Source organism: Haemaphysalis longicornis, unplaced genomic scaffold (genome assembly GCF_048455015.1).
Source record: "Haemaphysalis longicornis isolate Haplotype H1 unplaced genomic scaffold, Haemaphysalis longicornis Haplotype H1 scaffold_5, whole genome shotgun sequence".
In the NCBI taxonomy this organism is placed as follows: Eukaryota; Metazoa; Arthropoda; class Arachnida; order Ixodida; family Ixodidae; genus Haemaphysalis; species Haemaphysalis longicornis.
Window position 1 is genome coordinate 10047652 of NW_027526385.1, and position 24379 is coordinate 10072030.

The 24379-nt window shown below is 48.4% G+C and overlaps 1 protein-coding gene across 1 annotated transcript in view; it reads left to right on the forward strand.

The window, feature by feature from the left end:
• The window catches only part of LOC144139038 (uncharacterized), a 57804-nt gene that overhangs the window by 13337 nt on the left and 20088 nt on the right, over positions 1-24379 (forward strand). Inside the window, exon 4 of the mRNA XM_077671527.1 lies at positions 21917-22020. The gene's annotated coding sequence lies outside the window, so the exon portion shown is untranslated. The remainder of the gene's footprint in view (positions 1-21916; positions 22021-24379) is intronic.

The window sequence follows — 24379 nt, forward strand, 5'->3', positions numbered from 1 at the left end:
AGTAACAGCTTCCACTTTGCAAAGGGGGGTGGACAGTGCTTCGGCAGTAAGGCTACTGCGCCCAAGTGAGCGCTTGAGTACGTCCTTGGTGGAGCAAATGAGACGCTCCAACCAGCCACCGCACCAAGGGGCTCGCTCAACAATGAATTTCCAGTGCACATTGAGCCAAGTCGCATATTCTTGAACGGCTGACGCAGTGGCCTTATATTCTCGAGCGCAACTATGAAACTACTGAGCGTTGTCAGAGTAAACAGTGTTCGGTATGCCGCGTCTTGACCCGAACTGACGGAAAGCCAGTAGCGTGGTAGTCTCTGTCATAACCGAAGTCGGCTCCAAATCTATGGAACGAGTGACAGCACATGAAAATAATAGAAAGTAAGCTTTTGCCGGAGGAGCTTTTTCACGCACGTAGAGTGGTCCACAGAAGTCCATGCCGACCACCGAGAACGGGTGTGCTGCCGTGATTCTGCCGCTTGGGAATGGAGCAAACGGTGCAGTTTGGGCACTCAGCCTCCGGCGTCTGCACGTCAGACATTGGGACAGCACCGTTTTGACGTATTGGCGTCCCTTCACAATGCAGAACCGTTCTCGTGTCTCCGTGAGCTTGGCTTCGAGTCCACCGTGAAGAGTGTGGTGATGGGCCGCCGAAACAACAAGGTACGTAAACTTGTGCCGCGCAGGTAGCAGAAACGGGTGCTTGACGTCGATGCTGGAATTCAATTTGTGTAATCGGCCTGCTACGCGGAGCAGACCTTCGCCATCCATGAAGGGTGAAAGTAGAAGCACCGCTGATGTTGAAGGAACGGTCTGACCGACTGACAGTACCCGTACTTCAGTGCTGAATAACTGATTGATTGATTGATTGATTGTGGGGTTTAACGCGCCGACGCAACGCAGGCGATGAGGCGCGCCGTAGTGGAGGGCTCCGGATTAATTTTGACCACCTGGGGATCTTTATCGTGCGCCGAAATCTCGTACACACGGGCGTTTTTGCTTTTCGCCTCCATCAGAAAAGCGGCCGCCGCGGCCGGGAATCGAACCCGCGACCTCGTGCTCAGCAGCGCAACGCCAGTGCTGAATAACTCCAGCTGGACGTGCCGCATCCAGTAGCGTTCAGCTTTCATCATCTCAGTTGCTGAGAGGGGACCGCTTGCTGGTGGTCCTCGCCGCATTGCATTTTGCAGAAAACGTAGAATCCAGGCCGTGACCAGCAAAAGGGCCCTGAGGGTGCTGTAATTTTCTACGGGCAGTAGCTGTTCGTGCTTCGTTACATCGCAAGGGCAAACCAAAGTTTCCTGTGACACTGCGAGCTCCTTCGGGCCAACATCATCAATGTGCATTTCAGGGAACTCATGTTTTGGACCTAGGAGCCACGAAGGTCCGTGCCACTATTGGGTTGAGTGCGGAAGAGCCTTTGCCAGTATACGTCGTCTGACTAAATCTGCCGGGTTGTCTTTCCCGCTGCAATGTTTCCAGTCTGTAGGAGCAGTTAGTCATCCTATTTCAGCCACGCGGTGTTCTACGAACTGGTCACGCTTTGTGGTGGCGCTAGTAATCCAGCGCAGCGCGACAAGAGAGTACCTTCACAAACTGGCGGGGGCGTCTTCCAGAATTGCAGTTGCTTTGGCATAACGTACGAGTCGTGCTCCAATAACGCAGGCAAGAAGCTCTAGCCAAGGCAGGGAAATGGGCCTGAGAGGGGCGACTCGGCTCTTGCTTTTTAACAATCTGGTGTCATATAGGCCACTGGCACCCAGCTTTCGGACGTATAAACGCCGTAAGCTCGCGGGCTTGCATCGCAAAAAGCGTGGATCTCGACTGAACCTTCCACATCGAACGAGTGCGAGAACATAAACCGTGGAACCTGGACCTCATTCAACTGTGTTAATTGTGCGCACCAACTGTTCCATCGCGCTTGTTCGTTATCTGGAAGGCGTTCATCCCATGAGCGGCTCTTTTCCAGAGGTCCTGGAACACAAGCTTGGCCGTGAAAGTGAATGGTGCAAAGTATCCCAAGGGATCATACATTCTCGCAAACGCCTGCGATCACGGTACGCTTGGTTGACAGATTGGCTGCCGCAAATTCTGATGCGTCTTTCGTCGACAGGTAAATGCAGACTCCAGTGCGCTTCCAGGGCACTCCCACCACCTTCATCCTGATTGCATCTCCCGCTTCATTTTTGATTGCGATATTGTCCCGCACAAACTGATGTCCGAGCTCCTCTGAGTTTGATGCCCATTTTTGTATCTCCATTGCACCCTCGGAGAATATTTTTCGAGCTTCCTCTTACACTTCAATTGCCTTTTCGACGGTAGGTACACCAATTATGAGGTCATCCACGTAGAATGCCCTTTCCAGCAGCGCTAGTGTTTCCAGGTACTGCTCCCGACAGGCCTGGAGACGGTGGCGAATCATGGCAGCCAGCAGGAATGGGCTGGATGACGCGCCAAATGGTACGCGGGTCATCCTCCAGGTGACAATGGGGACGCCGGATTATCTCGCGTAGGCAGTCGTTCCACACAGAGGAATCTCAACGCGTCGCGATCTCCTGGTTGAAGCAGCAACTGCAGGTGCGCCTTTTTTATGTCTGCGACGATGACAACAGGGTGACAGCGAAAAGTCATGAACAGCTGAACGACTTTGACCTCAAGCTTCATGCCCTTGCAAAGGACGTCGTTTAGGCATGGCTGGCTGGCTGTGTGCGAAGAAGCGTCGAACACTACTCCGAGCTTTGTTGTCACTGCGTACTTTCGGATGACGGCATGGTGGGGCATGTAATACAAATTGTCGTCTGGGAGCTGCTGTTTCGCAACTTATTCCGCATGGTTGTCCTCAAAATATGCTCGAATTGCCCTGTCATTCTGCTTGGCAACTGAGGTTGTTCCCGCAATCGGTTCAGTTGCGTCCGCAGACGGGGCTCCGCGAGCTGACCATTGTCGCTGCCAGGAGGTAAACCAGGAGCCTTGATCATAAGTGGTACTTGCTGGTACTTGGTACAGGCCTTCGATACGGGTGATGGTTCGCTCGAATGTTTCCATCGGGCAATCCTGCAGCGACTTTTCGTGACTCGGGTCATCAATGCCAGTGGCATCCAGCCGCCACATGGCGGACGCGTAAAACTCCAAATGTCGGGGTGAGGTGCACGACAGGAACACGGCACTGGTAAAATTGCATGTGGGAGAAGCGAGCCTGAACCAACCAGTACGGTGATTTCATTTGCTTTCCATGTACTCGGATGGAAGGCGTCGGCTATGTCGTACCGCTTTTCTATAAGGGTTTTTACGGTGGCGTTGTCGAGTTCCGGACTCGTAAGGGAGCAAATCTTCAGGACTTTTAAAGCTTCCAACACGACCGGTGCGTTGGCTGCCAGTGTCTAACAGCACTCGAACAACAAGGCGTCGCCGTACACCCTCTGCCTAGGATCGGGCCGTCTGGAGCAACACTGACGTTGCCCCGGAGTGTCCGCTCGAAGCTGTCATAACGGCAGGTGCGCTTTCTCCAGCTTGTACCTGGCCTGTTTCTCTGGGCGTGCTGCTGCCAGTCGGATTGAACAAGTCACACAGGACGGTTAGGTGACGCCGATTGCAACTACTGCATGTCAGGTTGCGGGAAGCTCTGCACTGACGCGCCACATGGTTACGTCGGCCGAACCGAAAACAGCAATGAACGTTGCGCAATCGCGTCCTGTTCTCGTTCGCCGACATGTCAACTAGGCAGTCTGCCATCTTGTGACCATGGCTGTCACACAAGGGACACGCGGGTATTATTACGGACTCAGACTTCGCGGTCAAGGCTGACGCTGAGGGGACGGGTGCCTCCGGTTGTTCTGGAGAGATGAAGTCGGCATTTTAGACGGATCTACGAGCTGCGTTAGAGGTAGGCTGTCCTTGTCTTCCTACCTTGCGAATTTCGATTTGAATACTGAGGAATTCTATTAGCTCCTTCACCTGGCCAGCTCCTTGTTGCCGTGTCACGGATTCATCCGTTAGCCCCTTGTCCGTCTCCTTAACACTCTGTCGGTACGTTAGAGTGAGGTCATCCGGCAGGCATTGCAGGAGCACATGGTTCAGGATTACGGCGTATTGCTCGCGCGGAACTCCCAGGGCTTCCAAGGCGCTGACACGGAATTGTATCTTATCGTACATTTCGCGGAGCCTCTCGATGTCCGTTGAGCTTCTGATTGGCTTCGTTGCCATGAGTTGGTCAATGTGCTCATTGATGAGCGAGTCTCGTCAGACGAGTTGCTGAACTAAGGTCTTAACCGTGAGGTCGTAGTTCGTGTCGGCAAGCCGGATTCCCTCAATGGCTAGTTTGGCGTCGCCGATCAAGTACGTCCATAAGTACTTAAACTTCTCTATCTTCGGCAGCTCAGTAGTTTCAAGGATCGTCACGTTAAAATGATCCCAAAACGCTTGCCAGTCGTGCAGATTTTCCAAAAACGCTGGGATCTGTAGCTTGGGAAGCATAACCGTCCGATGACGTGAAGCGTGCGTATGCCCGCCTGACGCACCCGTGGGATCAATAGCTGGAGCGGCTGCCCCTCCGCTGGTGATGTAATAGGTCGCGCTGGGCACTTTCTGGGCATTTCGTAGGAGGAAGCGTGCTTGAGAGACGGCGTTAGATATCTTGCGGGTATACTCTGGCGCTCCTTCGACCTCCTGCTGCAGCCCGTCGTCATCCATGGCATCGGCGATTTTCTAGTTGAAGGCGGTAAGCTGAGGCTCTCGCTGTACTATGTACTCGACGTGGGAGCTCAGGGTTGCTGCGTCGGGAGAGGGCTGCGGCAGCAGGTCACTCAGCTGGGTGAGAGACCGCGTGATGCCGCTCCTGACGGTGCCACGGGTATTTCGAAGGCGGTCGATCGACGAAGCCATGAGGGTGATACTCCGAAGGGCAATTTCCCGGGTTGGTCGGCCCCAAAGATGTCGCGGAAGTTAGCGCGAGTCAAAGCCCAGAGCCCTAGACTGAGCGATACGTGCTTCTTTATTGGCTGTCCTCGAACAGAACTACTCTTGATGATCATAGCGCGTGCTCACGGCCGCTTCGTCCTTCTTTTCTACACTTCCCTCCGATCTGCACGTCCCTGTTGCAGCCGCTGGACCAAGGGTTTATAAAAAGCGTGAAGGCTCATTTCCGGAGGCGTCTCGTTCGGCGAGTCCCGATTAACCTTCGAATGAAGGTCGTGACCTCAATCAATGTGCGACATGCCGTGGAAATGATTGCGGGGGCCTGGTGGAGCGTGACAGCGAGCACCATCGAGAACTGTTGGAGGAAATGTGCCCTACTTGAGACGCCAGCTGAAGCCGAACACATGGTGCCAAGCAGTGAAGAACGCAATGCATGGGATGAAGACGCAAAAAAGCTTGCCTTGGACGCTAAGGTAACCTTTGAAGATTACGTGCAGTGCGACGATGAACCACGCATGTCTGCTGAACTGACGACTGAAGACATCATCAACACCGTTCGTCGCGATGATGGAACCAGCAACGAAGATGCCGAGAGTGAGGACGGCGATGCTGAGACAGGTCCCGCAAGCCAAGCCGAAGAAGCCGTGTCTAACGCGGATGTTTTCAAGTGCATAGCAAAAATGCGCACTTTTCTTCGTAGGTGCACCAATTCCACCGAGGCAGTGCACAAGTACGTGGACAGCTTCGAATCATTCGTCATTCAGCTGTTTAGTGGCACACGTAAGGAAAAGATCGCCGATTATTTAAAATAAACATGCGTCAAGACCCGCGCTAGAGGCTAGCGCGACTGTGCAAGTGTTCCCGGTAAAGGTAGGGGATGCTTTTGTTACGTTCACAATTTTGACGGCGCGTTTTTTATTTTTTCACCATAACGATTAATAAAAATAGCGAGCTAGTTTTACCAGTCCCTTGAAATTCGTTGGATCGAGATCTGACTGTATTTCTAGAAACAAAAGGAATGTTCGAAGTAATGCAGTAGGTGGCGTTGGGTGAAAACTGCAGTTACGGGCTTGTACCCACACGGGAGCAGATTCTCGCACCCAAAATGTCTTATCTGGAGAAAACCCAGAAATAAGAGCCTTTTAAAACAGTGGTTACGTCTGTATGGTCGGCTCGGCGGTAATCGTTTCGTTGAGAATAAGAGAATTTGGAGTGATTCATTTTAACGGTTATTACACATTCATTATGCTGGGCGTTGCCCATGTTGAAGTACACTTACATTTCAGAAAAAAAAAAAACTAAAATCTTAGCCGCTTCCTTTGTTTCAATCGCTACTTTAGAAAACAAAAAAATGTCATCGTGTGCATTATTGTCATTTCTCAGTATTCGCGCTGTGACTCCTGGCATTCTAGCTGAATATCTGTTAATTCTGTGACAAGAGAATTACCATAAGAACAGCTGCTAACTTAGCAGGTGATAATTTAGTTTGTCCCTGCTCGGCCATAGCTGTGGATAAACCCTGAAATAAGAAGTTCCGATGTAGTCCTTGCAAAACACCGAAACATTTCATTTAACAGCCACTTTAGTATTTTGAGAACCACTAGAATGGTACAGCCTGCGGCAATTCTCTTAACTATTCCGTCTACATTTCTTCAACGGTGAGAAGTGCACGGCTTACATTTGTATTGCAGGCAAACCGCTTGATGTGCTTGATAAGTACGCAGTCATCTGCACTATCGATTCCGACGGCCAAGACATAGTAGTGCCTCCAGATGGCATATGTACCGTTATATTCTTCGAGTCTTTATACAAGAAAGGCGCACATAAGCCGCTCGATCAGACGTCGCAAAAATTGCAAGAGTTCTTCACGCTGGCCGCATCCTCCCAGAAAACCAAATTTGGTCTCTCCTTTGACACCCAAAATAGGTAAGCAGAGTCTGCAATTGAACCCGGAAACGCATGAATTGCTACTACATGTCTCGCTACCACATTCCCTTAGCCGTTTGCGGAAACTAGCCACGTTCGCCATTGGTTCACATGATTTCCTTCAACGGCCATGAAGAGAAAATAAGGTTGTTCTGTGAAAAAATCTAGACTTTCGTAGCTCACTCAGCTATATTGCAAGCATGAAAGACGTTTCGAAGGAAAAAAGAAGACGGCAAATATTTTACAGGTTTCAAATTTCCGTCATGGGGACGTAACATCTACCTGGTTGATGTTTTGTGAAAATGAACTAAAACATTTTTATCTGTGTCAACTTCGCAACATCTCTCAAGTGGTACGCTCAAACGAAACTAGGGCCCCACTACCACCTCCCACTCACGTATTTCTGGCGTTTGTTTAGATCTTTGTCTACCAAGCGCACGCACAAGATTGTGTAATATCATATCAAAATTGCCCGAAAATAGTTAATGGGCCGCCACAGTTCAATATATTTATTCTAAAATATTCAATTAGTTTTGAAGTTTTCCATGTAATGTCATAGTTATCCCCGCACAATACAGCCTTTTATATGACCCTAACTTGTATTTCGCCTATGTGGACTGTTCAAGAATTTTCGGGCTCCCCTAACACGTTGTTTCCTGCCGCCCGATCTTTTTGGCGGAACACTGGAAATAATGTGGCGGTACATGACCCAATTCCGAGCGTGCCACTTCGTATTACCGCTGGGTAAAATCGTAGAACTGAAAGAACGTTACGACTTTTTAATCGGCTGCAGACTAAGTTGCTGATCAATGAATAAGTGGCTACAAAAAAGGAATATAATCAGTGCGAAAGTGATTGAATTCTTATAAAAAAATTATTCCAGGTGATGAATGTAGTAGGTAGAAAATTGTGGCTATAAATTTCAAGCTACCGAGTGGAGTGAATATTTTGCAAAGAAACTGAATGAAGGACTAATTTATTGTGCCATGTCTTCCTTTAGCTCAATGACGGAGATTTTGAAAGACATCAGTGACTCTCGATTCGAGCCCTGGATTGGCACTGTGTTTCGGCACAAGGTGTACCACTGGGGGTGCCTGAACAAACACTCTCAGCAGTCTGACGTGAGCCTTAATGACGTCTTGACGGTTCTCAAGGTACGAGAACTTTTAACGTTACTCCAGTGTAGAACACGAACCAATTTTAAGCTGAAGTTATTGACTACTTAACAGTGCCATAAAGTGTACATGAGACTATTGTAGTGCCACATATACCTTTGCAAAAAAGCTAATTGCACTTTCCCCGCCTAAGTTTGGTCACATACGTCGTGCCCTTAGGTCTACCCAGAGAGCAGTGCTGTACACGTTCCTCTAAAACAAGAACGAAAGCTCGTTCCTCGTTCCTTGCCAATTTTGAAACGAGTTCCCGTTACAAGTTTATTGTGAAAGGAACGCGTTCCAGTTACTCTTCGAAAATTGGAACGTGCCGTTACATTAACATTACACTTCATTTTTAAAATGAAAATATGGTGTCGGATAATCGTGAGGCGAATAAAAGTGAGAACATTAGAACTCACACCAAACTACGTATATTATACGAATAAGAACACCGCTGGCAGCATATTATCGGGAGATTAAGCGAATCCAAAGAAACGCTCCTACACGAATTTTTTCTGGGAGCACCGGACAACCTCAAGACATAACTAACCGCAATTTTCGTGCTCGTCTATTATGGGTTCAACAGATATGGCACTTTACACTTCGGTCTTACAAATGCGCAGTTAGGTTAGTGCGCTTCAGATGTGCAGATAGAAAGTTACTCTTATGGCGGAACTTCACTAAATTTCTTGCTTAAGACATTGTGTGGAAAGGAACAATACATAGGCGTTTACTGATATATTATTCAATATTGCAGTTTATTTAAAATACTTTACATGCCCTTTGCAGGGAATTGAGTAAGGGCGTTACAAAAGTGAAGCTTTGCGGATCAAACAGCACAAATTTGCGAGTAACAAAACACAGCAGAACAAGTTATGGCTACAAGGTCCGCAATGAAGTTGAAGTCGGAAGACGATCACAAGAACAAAAAAAATATTACTCAAAAGTTTAGTCACACACGAAATCTACATGCACGAATGACAAAGTCTACGGAACACAATCACGATAGTAGATAAAGGAAACAACCACAGATAGCCAAATATGTGGACGCGACGCACAAATCAGTTGCGGAGGTTTGAAATGCGCGTAAGGGAAAAACACAATAAATAACGCGGAGCCGAATCACGTGCGTAACAAACATTTAAACTACAACAAAACAAAGCACAGGTTGAACCGACACACTAAAGAAACTTAGAACGCTGGCCGTCCACGTTCGGGCGGCCTCTCTTAGGTATTGTCCATACGGCACGCGATGAAATTATGCTCAACAATGATGAAATTCCTGTCCTTTGTCAACACGACGCGTGCTATACAAAAGTACCTAACACTTCCGTCGATCCATTCCCGCCAGAGCGGCCACAGATCGCGCCGTGACGAACTGAGCGCATACTATGTAACTTCGAGCACTTCAGCATCCCGGGACACTGCTGCGCGCCCAGCCCAATTGATCGCCGGTGACCCTTCGAATGACCTCCCCGTGAGCGCAACTCCCAAGACAGCAACACACCTGCGCTTCACTCACACTAATGCGGTAATTACCCTTGACAATATACAGATATGATGGTTTCACAAGGGACTTGCAGCGCCACCCGGCAGGGAGGAATTCTATCACCCAGACGCGCACCCTGGCCTCTCCAGATAAACGATGAAAGGTGAAAAGCATTCTCGCGGCTGTTCTATTCACCCGTCGGACGCTGCGTAAGCTCAACAGGAACGAAAGCAAGCACAAGCTGCGGCCCGCTCCGTGGTTATTCTTCCGCCTTAGACTTTCGAGGAAGCACGTTCCGCTGAACAGCGCGGGCAAATTGGCCAACTTGTAGGAAGAGAAACACAGTAGCGACTTATGGATTTTTGTACTCCAACCTTTGCATCAAAAACAGCCAAATCCTAGCAATGTAACGTTTGCTGAAAGAACGCCGTTCCTGCCGTTCCTTCATAAACCTAACGAGTTACCGTTACAGTTCAATCGACCCTTAATGAAACTGTGGCGTTCCTCCGTTCCTCTAAAAGGAACTAGTTCCAGGAACGCCGTTCCTTGGAACGGCGTTTTGTACAACACTTCCGGAGAGCACGTTTTCGTTGCTATTATTAATTTATACAAATGAACGCTTTCAGTGGAAACATGGATGAATTTGTTGCGTTTTTTCTGCATCGTCGTTGTGGACTGCTTGTCTATCTTCCCGTGGCTGTGTAGTGAACACTCTATTCATTATTTTGATTTGATATATGTCTATAGAAGTTAACGGAATGCGCTTTTAAAGAAACTGCTTATACGTCGACGTTTTAGTCGACAATTGGAGAACAACCTTCAAGAATTTAACCAGCCGGCCTCACCTCCAAAACGTCGAGTAATAAACAGTCTTGTTAGGTGACTATGTACCTTGTGCTGAAGTTCTACAGTAACCGACCGCAGGCCTTCTTTTGATTGATATGTATGTATGTATACACACACACACACACACACACACACACATATATATATATATATATATATATATATATATAAGACAGAAATAAGAATTGGCAGTCAAGACAACCTCAGAAAGCGAAGGGGAGGATGTAGTACGTCAAGATAAAGAATTTGGAAAATAAGAAAGTGGAGAAAAAATGCCCGCCAGTTGGGATCCGAACCCACGACCTCCAGTGGAGAAAAAATGCCCGCCATGTGGGTTCCGAACCCACGACCTCCAGGAGGTCGGATCCCACCTGGCGGGCATTTTTTCTCCACTTTCTTATTTTCCAAATTCTTTATCTTGACGTACTACATCCTCCCCTTTGCTTTCTGAGGTTGTCTTGACTGCCAATTCTTATTTCTGTCGTATATATATATATATATATATATATATATATATATATATATATATATATATATATATATATATATATATATATATATATATATATATATATATATATATATATATATACAAGAAAAGAAAACTTCGAACAAGGTAGCAATCAGGATTTTTGCCAACGTTTCAGCAGAGACTTGCCTTCGTCAGGGCGAACCCTCACCAGGGTGGAACGCTTTATATAGGGGTAGGTGAGAAGGGAGTGTAATTGAGAAAGCTGGTTGGTTTGGGAGTATGTAGGTGGAGACAGGGATGCAGGGACAAGGCGAGTGAATGAGATGCAGTCGCATCTAAACTAATTGATAGTTAAAACTAGCTTTAACAAAGATATTGTCATGGGAGGGGACAATACCCGCGCCAGCATCACCCTCCGCTTATGACGAAAAGGAAGAAGATGAGTGCGGGGCGCAGCCAGCCCGGGGTGAGAATGGCTGCGTGTAAATAGTCGCGTAAATACATCGTTTCATCGTCCCATGGTTCGTGTCGTCTGCCGCCACGTTTCATTTGTGTGGAGGTGCCGGTTCGTCATACCCATCCTGGCTCCAGCATCGCATCGCCTCGAGGTGGACGCAGCCGCCAAGGACAACGAAGCCGCCCCGGGCCGCCCCAGCCCAGTCGAGAACAAGACGATGTCTCCCGCCCCGTGTTCCCACCCCGAAAGACCCGAATGAATACCAGCCGAGACCAGCCGACCCAGACACGCCAACGATGTGTTCCACCGCTCTTACGTCCGACGTGGCTCGATGACCTTCGGTTCTTCGTCAGGGCTGACGCCATTGCTATTGCTGGGCCAGGCATCATCAACACCGTCACCCTCCTCCGTGGCGGCAAATCATTCGTCACTGCATTTTTCATCTCATCCGCATTCAATCGCCAATTTGCTCTGCGTCGACCGGGACGGTCTTCCTCGACCGGGGAGGTGATGTCATGGGACGGGACAATATCCGCGCCGGAAAGGCCCACCACTTATGACGAAAAGAAAGATGAGCGCGGGGCGCAGCCAGCCCGGGCTCCGAATGGCTGCCTGTAAATAGTAGTGTGAATACATCGTTTCATCGCCCCATGGTTCGTGCCGTCTGCCGCCACGTTACAATATGTACGCTTCTGGCGCACGTTGGTGCGGGTTTTGTTTTATTTATTTATTTGTAATATACTGCCAGCCACCTGTTGGCAGCCAAGGCAGGAGTGGTTACATATTGATACATTGAGCACTGTGGTGCAGCGGAGAACACGCGTGGTACAGCGAAACACATAACCGAACAAGGGAGACAGTTTTCTGAGTAGAAACCAACAGCCCGAAGAAAAAACAAAATAGCGCGTAACATAGCCGACAAAAGCACTCTTGGTTAACTACATCCATCACAAAGTTTCCGGAGCAGGAACAAGCAAAAAAAAGCGCGTAACACACCAGAAAACAGACTGTTGGGTAGGTACATCCGGGCTTCCAAGAAAATAAACACAATTTGAAATGTACACAATGTTTGCCCAATGGCGATAACGCTCGTTGGCGTCTTGCGGGCCCTGTTTGTTTGTTAAAAGTACGAACTGATAGATGATACAAATGATTCCGGGGTCACAATTTCAGTGACCGCTTGTGGCAGTGCATTCCAATCCGATATTGTTCGTGGAAAAAAAGAAAAACGGTGAGCATTAGTTCTTGTGCGGGGCATTTCGATTGTTTTGGCATGTTTGTTACGTGTTTGACGCGATTTATTAAACTGCATGTAGGTGTCAAAGGCTATTCCTAAGTTATTGTTAACAATGTTGAACAGAAATTTTAAGCGGTGTATTTTCCGGCGTGCTTGTAGTGTTGGAAGTCCTGATCGGGTACGTAGCTCTGTAACGGAAACTCGCCTGCCGTACGCGTTGTGAATAAACCGTAGGGATTTGTTTTGGATGCGTTCAAGACAGTGTATGTCTGCTTTCGTATGGGGATCCCACACAACGTCTGCATATTCCAATATAGGTCGTACTAAAGATGTGTATGCCAATTGTTTTGTTTTGCTTGTGCAATGTTTTAATCGGTGCCTTAGCAACCACAAACGTTGAATTGCAATTGATGATATGATTCGAATATGTGTGTTCCAGCTTAGATTTGAAGTTATTGTTACACCTAGGTATTTAAACTGGTGTACAGTTTGCAGTGCAGTATTGTTCAGTTTGTAAGGAAATTCGAGGGGGTCTCTTGTACGCGTTATGGTCATTTGGGCATACTTTTTTACATTGAGGCTCATTTTCCAGGAATTGCACCAGTCAGTGATAGCGCTTAGATACGTGCTGAGGGCAGTCTGGTCCTCTCTCGTGCGAACAGGAAGGTACGCAACGCAGTCATCGGCAAAAAGCCGACAGCGCACTGAAGATGAAGAAGACAGATCGTTCAAATAAATCAAAAATAAGAGTGGACCCAGGACCGAACCTTGGGGAACACCAGAGTATACGGGGGCTAAGTTTGACGTATTATTAGAAATGTGGACGTACTGACATCTGCCTGACAAATACGAATCAAGCCACCGGAGAATTTTCGGGTTAGCTAATAATTTTTTTATTTTAAACAGCAAGTGAGAATTGGAGACACGGTCAAAGGCTTTTTCAAAATCTATAAAAACTGCGTCGATTTGCCCGCCTTCATCAAGCGATTTAATGAGATCGTTTGTAGTATGAATTAACTGCGTTACGGTTGAAAACCCACGCCGAAATCCGTGTTGATTAGGAGAGAAGAAGTTATTTTGTTCCAAGAATGAGCTGATATGTTTAAAAAGAAAGTGTTCCATCACTTTACTTGCTGTGCATAAGAGAGAAATCGGCCGGTAATTTTTAATATCAAATTTGTCGCCGGTCTTGGGAACGGGGACAACTTTAGCCTTTTTCCAGTCTTCTGGAACTTCACCTCGTAGGATGCTTTCTCGAAAAATTACAAACAAAAAACTTGAGCACCACTCAGCATACCTAACAAGGAAAGCATTTGGTATATCGTCCGGTCCAGCTGATTTTTTTGCGTCGAGGTGGAGCAGAGCGGAGAAAATGCCCTCCTCGGTAACAACCAAATCAGGTATATTTATGCAAGACACCAAACATTCTGGTGGTGAGTCGACTGTCCGTACAAATACAGAGGAAATATCTTCGATTCCTTCAACGAAAGGGATGTTTGTATACAATGCAACAACGGCAAGAGTAACAACGAGGGTTCCACTGGGTAGCCGCCCAGCTTTATTTAACTCTTCTATTATATGCGTACGAAAGGGGGTGTCCTGTACGAATATAGGAAGAAGAGCCGTAATGTTGGTTAGGAAATGATTCAGAAACACAGATAATGCTTCGGTGGGGTATTGTTATTCGGAACTATTGGTCTGCCAGGAATGGCAGCAGTAAACAATGACTCTACGGGGAATATGTGGACTTCTGGGAGGAGGTAAAAAAGTCCTGCCTGCTTATTATTCGGTTTCATGAAATATCAGTCAGTAGTCGTTATTAATTCTCTAGATCGCTGATCTATGAGGCTCTCAAGTACTGTTAAGCTGTACTCCTGGCTCGGATCGTTATCTAAGGGCTTGTAGTGGCAAGGGTCGTTGAGCTGCCTATGAGCTTTATCTTTGTATTTTCCCATAGATAAAACAACTACGCCACCGCCTTTCTCGGCTGTATTTATGACTAAGTCGGCTCTGGCTGCTAGGCTATTGAGAGTAACTTCTTCCGACGGAGTTAGGTTCTTCCACTTGTTTCATCGCTTTGTTGTCAATATTTCTCTTGGTACTGATTTTAAGTACAGATCTAATTTTGGAGATTGATTTACATCTGTAGTCCAAGTGCTATGTCGGTGAAGGGTGCACTCGTTAACATCATGTTGGTCCTGTTTTTCCTAAAAAAAAGTGCTGTTAGCCTCATTCTCTGAGAAAATTCAGCGATATCCTTATGTAACTCGTATTCATTCGTACGGTTATTTGCGGGAGAGAAAGTTAGACGTCGTATTGAGAAGCTGATACTGTACAGTGCAAGCCGAATTTCGCAAGGGAAGCTGTACACGTTGACACTTAACTGCTTGCTTATTGCTTGGATCATTTTCTTTGCGATGTATAAAAATATTAAGATCTAGTTTCTCCTGCTGAGTTAGCGGAAGAGCTCCAGTACGGTAATTGAAGAGGCTGAGTTGGCTGGTACAATGGTATCTAAGAATTTTGAGGAGGGAAAGCGAGTCATTCTTCGGAATAACTTGTCGTTTGGCATCTAGTTCAGGAGGGAGCACACCAAGAGAACAACTTTTACGTGGAGGTCTTCGGGGATCTTTTTGATATAGAAATACGAGGAGTACACATTGAGGTGAAATCTGTAGTTGGTTTGTTTGCCGGCTAGTTTTCTTGCTTGAAGGAAAGAGCGGGATTTAAGGGTTGGAGCATCCGGTCTACTCGGTGGTAGTCATTTGTGTTTGTTTCGAGCAAACCTGTGGGGTGAGACGTTTCTGCTTAAATTCTGTTGTTTAGGGGTGCTGCTAGGGATGAGGTCAACATCGATTCCTCTTTCGGCGCTTATGTGCGTTGAAGTGCGTGTTGGTGACTGCGTGAACACTGAGCGTGATGTCTTTGGTGGGTCCGGGTGTTGTTCGCCTGTGTGCTCTACAGTTCGTGTGGCAGCCACGTCCACGGTTTCTGTGCTGGTGTCCCTTGTGCTACTCTTAGGTGAACAGGACATTTCGCTACTGCTGGAGATGTTGGGTTGGTTGTGTTGGCTGTGTTGTTTTGTGCTGGCCGCGGACAGGACTCTAATCCGCACCCCGTGGTCCTCGTAACAAAAAAAGATGGGTCTTTGCGGTTCTGTGTTGACTACCGCCGCCTCAACAAAGTTACCCTCCAGGAACTTTATCCAATCCCTCGCATCGACGACGCTCTCGATTGTTTACACGGTGCAGAATACTTTTCGTCCCTTGATTTGCGCTGGGACCATTGACAACTGCCAGTGGCGGAATCGGATAGCCCCAATACATTTGTAACCGCGGCCGGTTTATATGAATTCCACGCCAAGCCATTTGGCCTAAGCAACCCCGCTGCAACATTCGAGAGAATCCTGATTAATATCTTGCATGGTCTCAAATGGCATGCGTCTTTGTTACTTAAATAATGTCGTCGGATTCTCGCCAGATGTCGCCACACATCTAACTCGTCTACAACAGATCCTGACGTATCCAACCGCTCCCAGCTTCCAAATGAACTTAAAAAAGCCTCCTTTTTTTGCGCGCAAGTTGAATATTCTGGGACACTGTGGGCCACATTGTTTCAAAGATGCTGTGTCACCTGATCCCGATAAGCTATGTGCTGTCACGGACTTTCCGAAGCCGATTTGCATGAAAACCCTCCGCAGCTTCGTCGATCTCGCTTCCTATTTCCGACGCCTCGTTAGCAACTTTCGCTACCATCGTTGTCTCCCTAACAAGACTGCTGAACGGCGATGACACTCTCTGCGTGGTCCTCAGTGTGACGAAGCATTTTCCTCCTTGCGACGTCTGTTAATCTCACCACCTATCCTCTGGCATTACGACCCAGCAGATCCTACTGAGGTGCACACTGATGCCAGTAGGTCTCGGTGCAGTGCTTGCGCAACGGAAGCCCAACTACGACGTAGGGTATGCAGGTCAAACTCTCACCAAGGCTGACAAGAACTATTCTATGACCGAAAAGGATTGCCTGGCCATTGTCTGGGGGCTAACCTACTTCCGCCCTTACATTTATGGCCGCCCCTTCGGTGTTATCACCGACCGCCCCGCATTGGGGGGCTGTCGTCTCTGAAAGACCTCACGGGACGACTCGCTCGCTGGGCCACTCGTCTACAAGAATTCGACATTCGCGTTATGTATCGATCGGGAAGCAAGTATTCTGATGCCGATTCCCTCCGTCGCTCCCCTGCGCCTGCTCGTACGGAACACCTCAGAAAAACGGACTCTCCTTTATAATCGATTCCGCTCCAGACATGGCATTCCAGCAAAAAGAACATCCGTGGATCGCTACTATCGTCAACTTCCTATCTTCCCCGCCGAACACTCCTCAGCCTAGAGGCCTGCATCGCCAATGTTCTCAATTTGCCATTCACAACAACATCCTCTAGCGCCGCAACTGCACGCCTTACGGCCTAAATTGTCTCATTGTGGTACCACAGAGCCTCCGAGCGAAGTTGACATCATCACCCAGTGCCATAGCTACGACCAACTCCGCAGGCAAGGGGGCGCTTAGTCGGGGCTCTTTTGCGCAGGGCGAGTGGCTGTCGAGTTTGACAGCGGCGAGAAACGAAGCCTCCTTGATGCGGCAGCTTGAACAGTTTGTTCGCGAAGAAGTCGCTCGGCAACTGTCACTTATTACCCTTTCACCTTCTGTCAGCAGCGCAACTTGGAGCGGCGGAAACACCCTCCTGTTCCCGTGGTGGGCCCGCTGCAGGCACTGTCGTGCCCAGAAAGACCGATTCATCGCACTGGCATCGACCGTTACGGTCCCCTACCACCCACAGCTGCTGGAAACTGTTGGGTCACTGTGGCTGTGAATCACGTTACGTGCTATGCAGAAACCGCTGCGGTAGCAACTGCCACGGCACGTGAGGTCGCGTCCTTCCTGTTAAGCCGCTTCATACTGCGCCATGGGAGCTGCTCATGGGAGCTACTCCCTCGGGAGCTGTGCAGTGACGGAGGTCGCGTCTTCCAGTCAGAAGTCAGCGATGCCGTCCTGCGCGAATGCCGAATTGTTCAATCAACAACCACGTCTTACCACCCGCAGAAGAACGGGCTCACAGAACGATTTTATCTCTCATTGAGTGACAAGCTTTCGATGTACGTGGTGCCGGACCATTCTGACTTGGACGTGATACTTCCATTTTTCACGTACACGCCTGCAGCACGGCCACTCTGACGACGACGGGATTTCCTCCTTCTTTTCTGCTCTATGGACGGGAGCTCTCATGCATTCTTCACACAATTTTGCCGTATTGCCCAGATCAAGCCTACTTCGCACCTATTTCGGAAATAGTCAAACATGCCGAAAAGCACCGTCATTGCGCCCGCTCTCATACTTATGAACACCAGCAACACCAGAAGCATAATCTGGACGTTTCCACCGCGGTTCCCACCTATAGGTCTGATTCACTTCTCTGGCTTCGGGTGCCATGCCCTCCACCCGGCCTCTCACCGAAGCTTGTTTCAAAGTATCGTGAACAATACAGACTAGTCAAGCAAACTTCGCCACTAAATTGCCCCATCGAACCGGTCGCGCACGCACCCGACCGTCGACACTGTGGACGAGAGATAGTTCATTACAACGGGTTTTAAGAGTACCAAAATCCTCTGGTCCCTTCATCCCCTTGAGTCGGCAGGATCGCTCCGTTTGATAGAGTTGGGTCTCATTGAAATGTCAGGAGGCTGGGTAAAATGTCAAACCTTTTGAGATAAGTTTTTCTTGAGCCGGGGATAACGTTTTGCTTGACAGATTTTTCACGTTCGTTTGTTATATGTTCATGGGGAGAGATATAGCATCGGGAGCTTGGGTGACGCCTACGGGATAGCTTGGTTGCATGGAGTTGACTAAAAACTGAGGGGAAATCTTATCGCGTTGCAATTTCTTGATCTATTGTTCTGATATGTTTCCTCTTTGTCTCAAAGTTTTTAAGTTGATTGCGTTCAAACGCGGATAGATTCGATTGCGACCACTCTAGACTTTCGGCATCTTGAAGCTCCATGGCCCGTCTTCGGCTGTGCTACAAAACAATCTCTGTGAGGCCCACCGACGCATCGGACAGCACTTTCTTTCATTCCGTAATTTCCTCCAGATTAATTGTGCACATAGAGGGTGTGCAGGCTAGAAGAAGGCCTTTTCGTGCGGTGTTCTGGTTAACGTATGTTTCTAAGTGAGCAGCATGCAAACAAAGCGAACACGCTTGTCGATTAATTTTCTAATTGACAAAAAAGAGGGGGACCATGCATGATCTGGGCGAGCCGTACCTGTCTCCACTACAAGTCAATTCTCAGCCCCCCGGCGTAGTTGCGACGCCGCCTGCGTGGCCAGGCGCGTCATATAGCGGCGTTCTGGGACTGGCGGGGCTCGGGAAGGCGTGGGACAGGGCCGACGTTGTGGACACCATGGGCACGGTGGGCACGGAGGACAGGGGGGCAGGCCGGCCGGAGCAGACGCTTGGCCATGGTTGTCCGTTTCTTCTGTGAGTCGAGGCGTGGAGGCCCAATGCGGGCGATGATAGCGCAGGCGTTCCTTAAAGTGTTGCGCCATGACCGCGACGCACTCGAAACCCGCGTGCAGCCCGTCGGCGGCGAGGAAGCGCCAAGGGGGAAGTCCCAGGAACCTATGATCTATGTAGAAATTATGGTGCCCCAGTATAGTTCTAGTAAATATAAATACATAAAGTGAAGGAGAACACTGTCGCCCAGATATCCGAATTGGTAAGGCATTCGAGAGCAAATCGAAAGGCGTTTCTGGCCCCACTCTGTGCGCGTATCTTGCTTTCTTTCTTTCTTACTTAAAAAAAATGTTAACTTCCCTAACCGTAGTAAAAAAAGGGCCTAACAACACCCGTATGCCTCCTTTGACGTTGAAGACTGCCGACCTATCTTTGTGGATTTCCTCAACGAGCCCCTCTTTTCCTAACTATATATTTCCGCGGAAGCCTAGCGAGGGTCTCGGTACTGACAGCCTTGATGCCAAGGTAGCGTAAGAGGGCTTCCAGCCAGTTACCCGCTCATGACAGGCTGCAGATATTCGAGTCACGCCCCGGGAGTTGAAAAGAAGGTCCCCTTCTCCCCGCGTAGTCAGAGTGGCGCTGGCTACCACCCTCAAGTGGGAGTTATAGTTCTAGTGAATATAAATACCCCCAAAAGTGAAGGAGAACACAGTAACGCAGATAGCTCAATTGGTGAGGCATTCGAGATCAAATCAGAAAACGTGGGTTTGGTTCCCACACTGGGCGCGTGTTTTAAGTGCGAATGCACTTTATAAGCGACCCCAAACCATCCACCGCCGGCGGCGGCGGCGGCGGCGGCGTCCGCAGTGCTCCTCTATATTTAAAAAAGAAACAGCATCCGGCGCCAGGTTTCGATCCGAGGACTTTGCGGCCGCAGCGCGACGCTCTACCGACCAAGCCACGGACGCGACGCTGATATCAGTGTTAGTGACGCGCCTTATATCTTTAACGCATTCAAACTACGTCGTCAGCGGCGTGCGTTGGCGACTCAGCGGCGTTATAGCGGCTTGATAACTGCGTGGTGTACACGTGATACTGCAAACCCGATGGAAGAGATGGAAGAGAAGGCGGTGAGGCGGTGGGCTGCGGGGGCCGAGCGCAAGCGCCGCAAGCGGGCCGACAACCGTGCATTCGCACTTTCACATTCTCCCCCTCGGGGAAATGCGGGGGAATTTTTTTCTTTCTTTATTTCTTACTTAAATTGAAAAAAATGTTAACTTCACCAGCCGTACTAAAAAAAGAACCCCACAACACCCCCATGCCTCTTTTGCGTTGTAGACTGCTGAACTATCTTTCTGTATTCTCACAACGAGCCCTCATTTCCGAACTATATATATATATATATATATATATATATATATATATATATATACGCGTGTGTGTGTTTAGGTGCATTCGAAGGATGCACTTTGTGAATACAGAGCCGGTATTCATGTTAGGACCCGAATGGTTGAAGATTAAAAAAGGAAGAGGGGTTGTGGCAGAGAGTCGAAGTTCGGCTACGCCACATGTGGAAACGGTTTTACAGTTGAATCCTACACCATTACCCTGAAGTACCTAAGCAAAAAAAAACTACGCCAATCATCACTTTCACAAATGAATGTTATTAATATTCATGGCAGGAGCTTTTTTCTCGAAAGTGGTTACCAAAGTTAGAAGCAAGTAGGGTAACCACAAAATTTCGAAAGGAAATAGGAGAGGAAAAATAAATCACCGCGGAACAGGCGATTATGTCAACAACTGAGCACTAAAAAGTACATGGAATGCTTAAAACTCTCTGAAAATGGAACGGCGGAAGCCTAGATGGAGATTCTGTTTACGCGCTGTAGAACTTTCTGAAGAAACTTGCCGCCACGTCCGTTCAGCACCTGCCCAGCATTTCGACCAGAACCTTTCCTGCCATAATTCGTCGTCCGGCTCAACAAAGTAATCAAGCGCTGGTAGGCACAGTCTCCAGCTAGGCTTGCGGCAGGAATAATGTTAGGAAGTTCTAGGCTTACCGTACTTTTGGTCCGATGCTTTCCACAAGATTTTCGCACAAATTCCAAATCTACACTTGCGCTTTGAACTGTTTTATTGCTACGAAGAATGAACGTTGGTTTTACCGCCCAAACCCATACCAGCGGGGATTGGGACCAGTGGTAATAACATTCGGTATCTGCTGTACACAATTGAAGGTTTTCATCTACTTCTAAGCTGTCTTTATTATATCATCAAGACTGTTTCAGACTTTTCGAATTGCTTTCAACCACACAATGTCATACTGGCACTAACCACGGCCGAGCATGTTAACTTAGCATTTATAGCTTCACCGCTCAGAATACCGAATGTTTGGGAACCATTTGAAACCGTAGCAGAAAAGTAGTATTTTGCACTAGGCAAGGCGCCGCCTCAGATATGAACCCAGAAATATACTTTGACAAAGTCGTAATAATGTTTGTTTAATTTATGGTCAAATGTTGCTGCCAATGAATTTTAATTGGATAGAAATCTTTCGCCCCAAGAATAATCCCGTGGCATATTAATTGCACTACGCTAACAGCCGAGTAATCATGTCGGAAATAACTGCAACCAACCGGAAAGCTGCGCCGGAATATGATAATAGGTTAATAAATTCTATGACCAATATTACCTCCGATATCTTTGTTCTTTTAAAAATTGGTACATTTTAATGCATCACAACTCCAACATTCCAAAGAAAATGATACAATCTGCCCCTAATTTTTGCTTATTGTGAGTTAAAGAGCACACGTCATGGTAATATGGCCCCAGAAGACTCAGCCAGTGGCCATCCGCCGTTTCTGATAAACAGCAGTGTACGGAGCCCAAACCGTCAACTATGATTTCTGTAACTTGCAGACGCTGGACTACCTTTCCGATTATTCAAGGGGCAAAAAGGAAGAACCCTACACGTTTCTTGGAATCTTCAATCCTGACTGTCGTAGCGTCACCGCAAGTTTCACGTGAGTCAACAGGTTCATTTTGGGATGAATACATCTACGGTACCGCTACTCCTAAAGGTAGTTTCTATAAAATACCGAGAATACATGTCCAATAAATGCTTTGGTAGTACAAAATGCCAGATAATGTTTTACGAAAGCCTTCAAAAGAAATATCTTGGCCCACGGACTTTCGCCGCTAAGTGGCTTTTGGCTTGCGGAATTATACAGATTTTAAAGGTTATTGCCTGACACCGGTGATTGATCCTATTATTTCTGAAACCTACTATGTTGTAACGCATTAAGGAAACCAGAGAGGATAGTGACATTAAACGTAAGAAAGCAACAGTACACCAGCAGAGGGTAACATGGCAAGTAGTGAAGTTTTTTTTGAAAAACCCGTCTAGTGGCAGGAAAAGCATGAATATTTGTATTAATTGAGAGAAAGGTTCCCCGTGATAAATGTTGGTCTTCCATTAGTGGCTGCTTTAAGGTCGCAGTTCCTCATTCTATTTTCTTAGAAGGTAGATGTATAGCAGTGTGGACCAGCCTGACCAATCCAGAGCTATCCATGAATTTCATTTGGTGAAACTCTATTGTTGGTGCGTATGCTAAAAAAGAGGAACTGAGCGAAAAAATTCGATCTCTGACTTGCGGTACCGTACCTGTTAGCGGAAAATAGTCGTCACAAGCAGTTGTTACGCGCAGCGGTTACCCTCAAAGGTCTACCAGGAAATACTTTACCTTGATTATGGCAGGCCACGTTCCCAAGCATGCGTACCGAATCAACGTGAAGCACCTTATAGGCACCCAACCTAATGGAGTCTATCTGCAGCACTGTCGACAAATCCTCTTAGTTTTATTTCATATTTCTCCTTCAACTTTTGTATTAGGGCGAGAGGCTTCAGGTGGCTGTTTCAAGAAAACGTTGTGTTCAAGGAAACGTGGAACCGAACTTTTGTTCAGAGAAGCATTGCGATGTTGAAAATGGGAGTGCGAACAGCCGCGGCATAGGAGGGCTCTGAGAAAGGTGAAGGGGCTTGTGTTGGCTGGGTAGTAGAGACTTTTTTAAGAAAGCAGGCATGATAAAATAACTGGGGATATTGTTAAACTCAACGGGGAGGTCGCCCTCATACAATCCAGTCCAAAGAAGTGAAGGGGGGTTTCACAGGATAGGCGAGAGAAATAGAGGGAAGCAGTATGTGAGTCGCGGACAGTCTATGACGCGTTCGTCTCGTTCAAAGCTCGACGGCTACAAACGCTCCACTAGTCCTGTCCCAACCAGGAAGGTGAGGAGATACTGGAAGATCTCCCGTCGGAAGGCGTCCGGTCCTGTGGGGAACAGGAATTCTTCCAGGTTGTGGCTGGGTGCACCGAGTCGCTGAAGTGCGGCCCGAAGTTTCTCCCTGGTGGTGTCATGCTGGCGGCCAGAGCACAGTAAGTGCTCCAGCTTCTCGGGCTCTGGGCAATCGGCGCAGGTGGGGAATGCCCGGCGGGCCTGGTATTCAGGCGGGCTTGCACGTTGCAGAAGTTGAGCCGCAGGCGAAGCAGGAGCAACCGGGTGCCTCTGCGGGTGCATCCGAGTAAGGACCTTGAGGCCGACCAGTGACTGCTGGAGCATCTGTATGCAGGGCTTTTACCAATCGTGCCAGGATAGTCCTTGCAGTGTCAAATGACACCACATTACAGCAGGCTGGAACCCCTGCCTGTCGAGCAGCACCCTTGGGTATGGTGTATGCAACCTCGTTGCTCATGATGTACACGTGTGATAGCAGCCGGTGAAGTCGCAGTGGGCATCCGTGGGCCTCCACGGCATGAAGCTTGGCCGCCAGTGACCACTCTACGTAGCCGCTGGAGCTGGCTGGCTGGTCGGCAGCTCGCAGACGGAGGAGGGCAGAGCAGGCGTGAGTCAGGATGATGGGCCCACGGACCTGGGCCCCTTGCTGTGGAAGATTCGCGGCCAAGGGGAGTCTAGCCATCTCTGCGTGGCTGGAAGAGGTCAGGAAGGGCAGGTTGCACTTGCTGGTGCCAAGTTCGTGGTCCGTGAAGGTGGCTCCGGCCCTGCCCGTCCACTGTTGCACAGAGCCACACGTGTTCACCAGCAGAAGTCTGGCAGCGTCGTCCTTTCGCCACGCAGCCATCTCTTAATAGATGGCCTTGAGTGGAGTGTACCTCTTGCTACGCACACCCAGCAATGTGGTGGCGATGCGTAGAGCCTACCCCGTTCCAGGTGGTGATGGCTCTACGCGGGGCCGCGGTGGCAACGCGATATGGCTCGCGTAGGTACTGAGCAGCATGCCCATCCAAGTGTTTGGCCGGCTGCGGTAGCTCTAGAGGAGTGCCGCGCCTTCCGGTCTGCTCTGCAGGAGGTGGATGTGGTTGA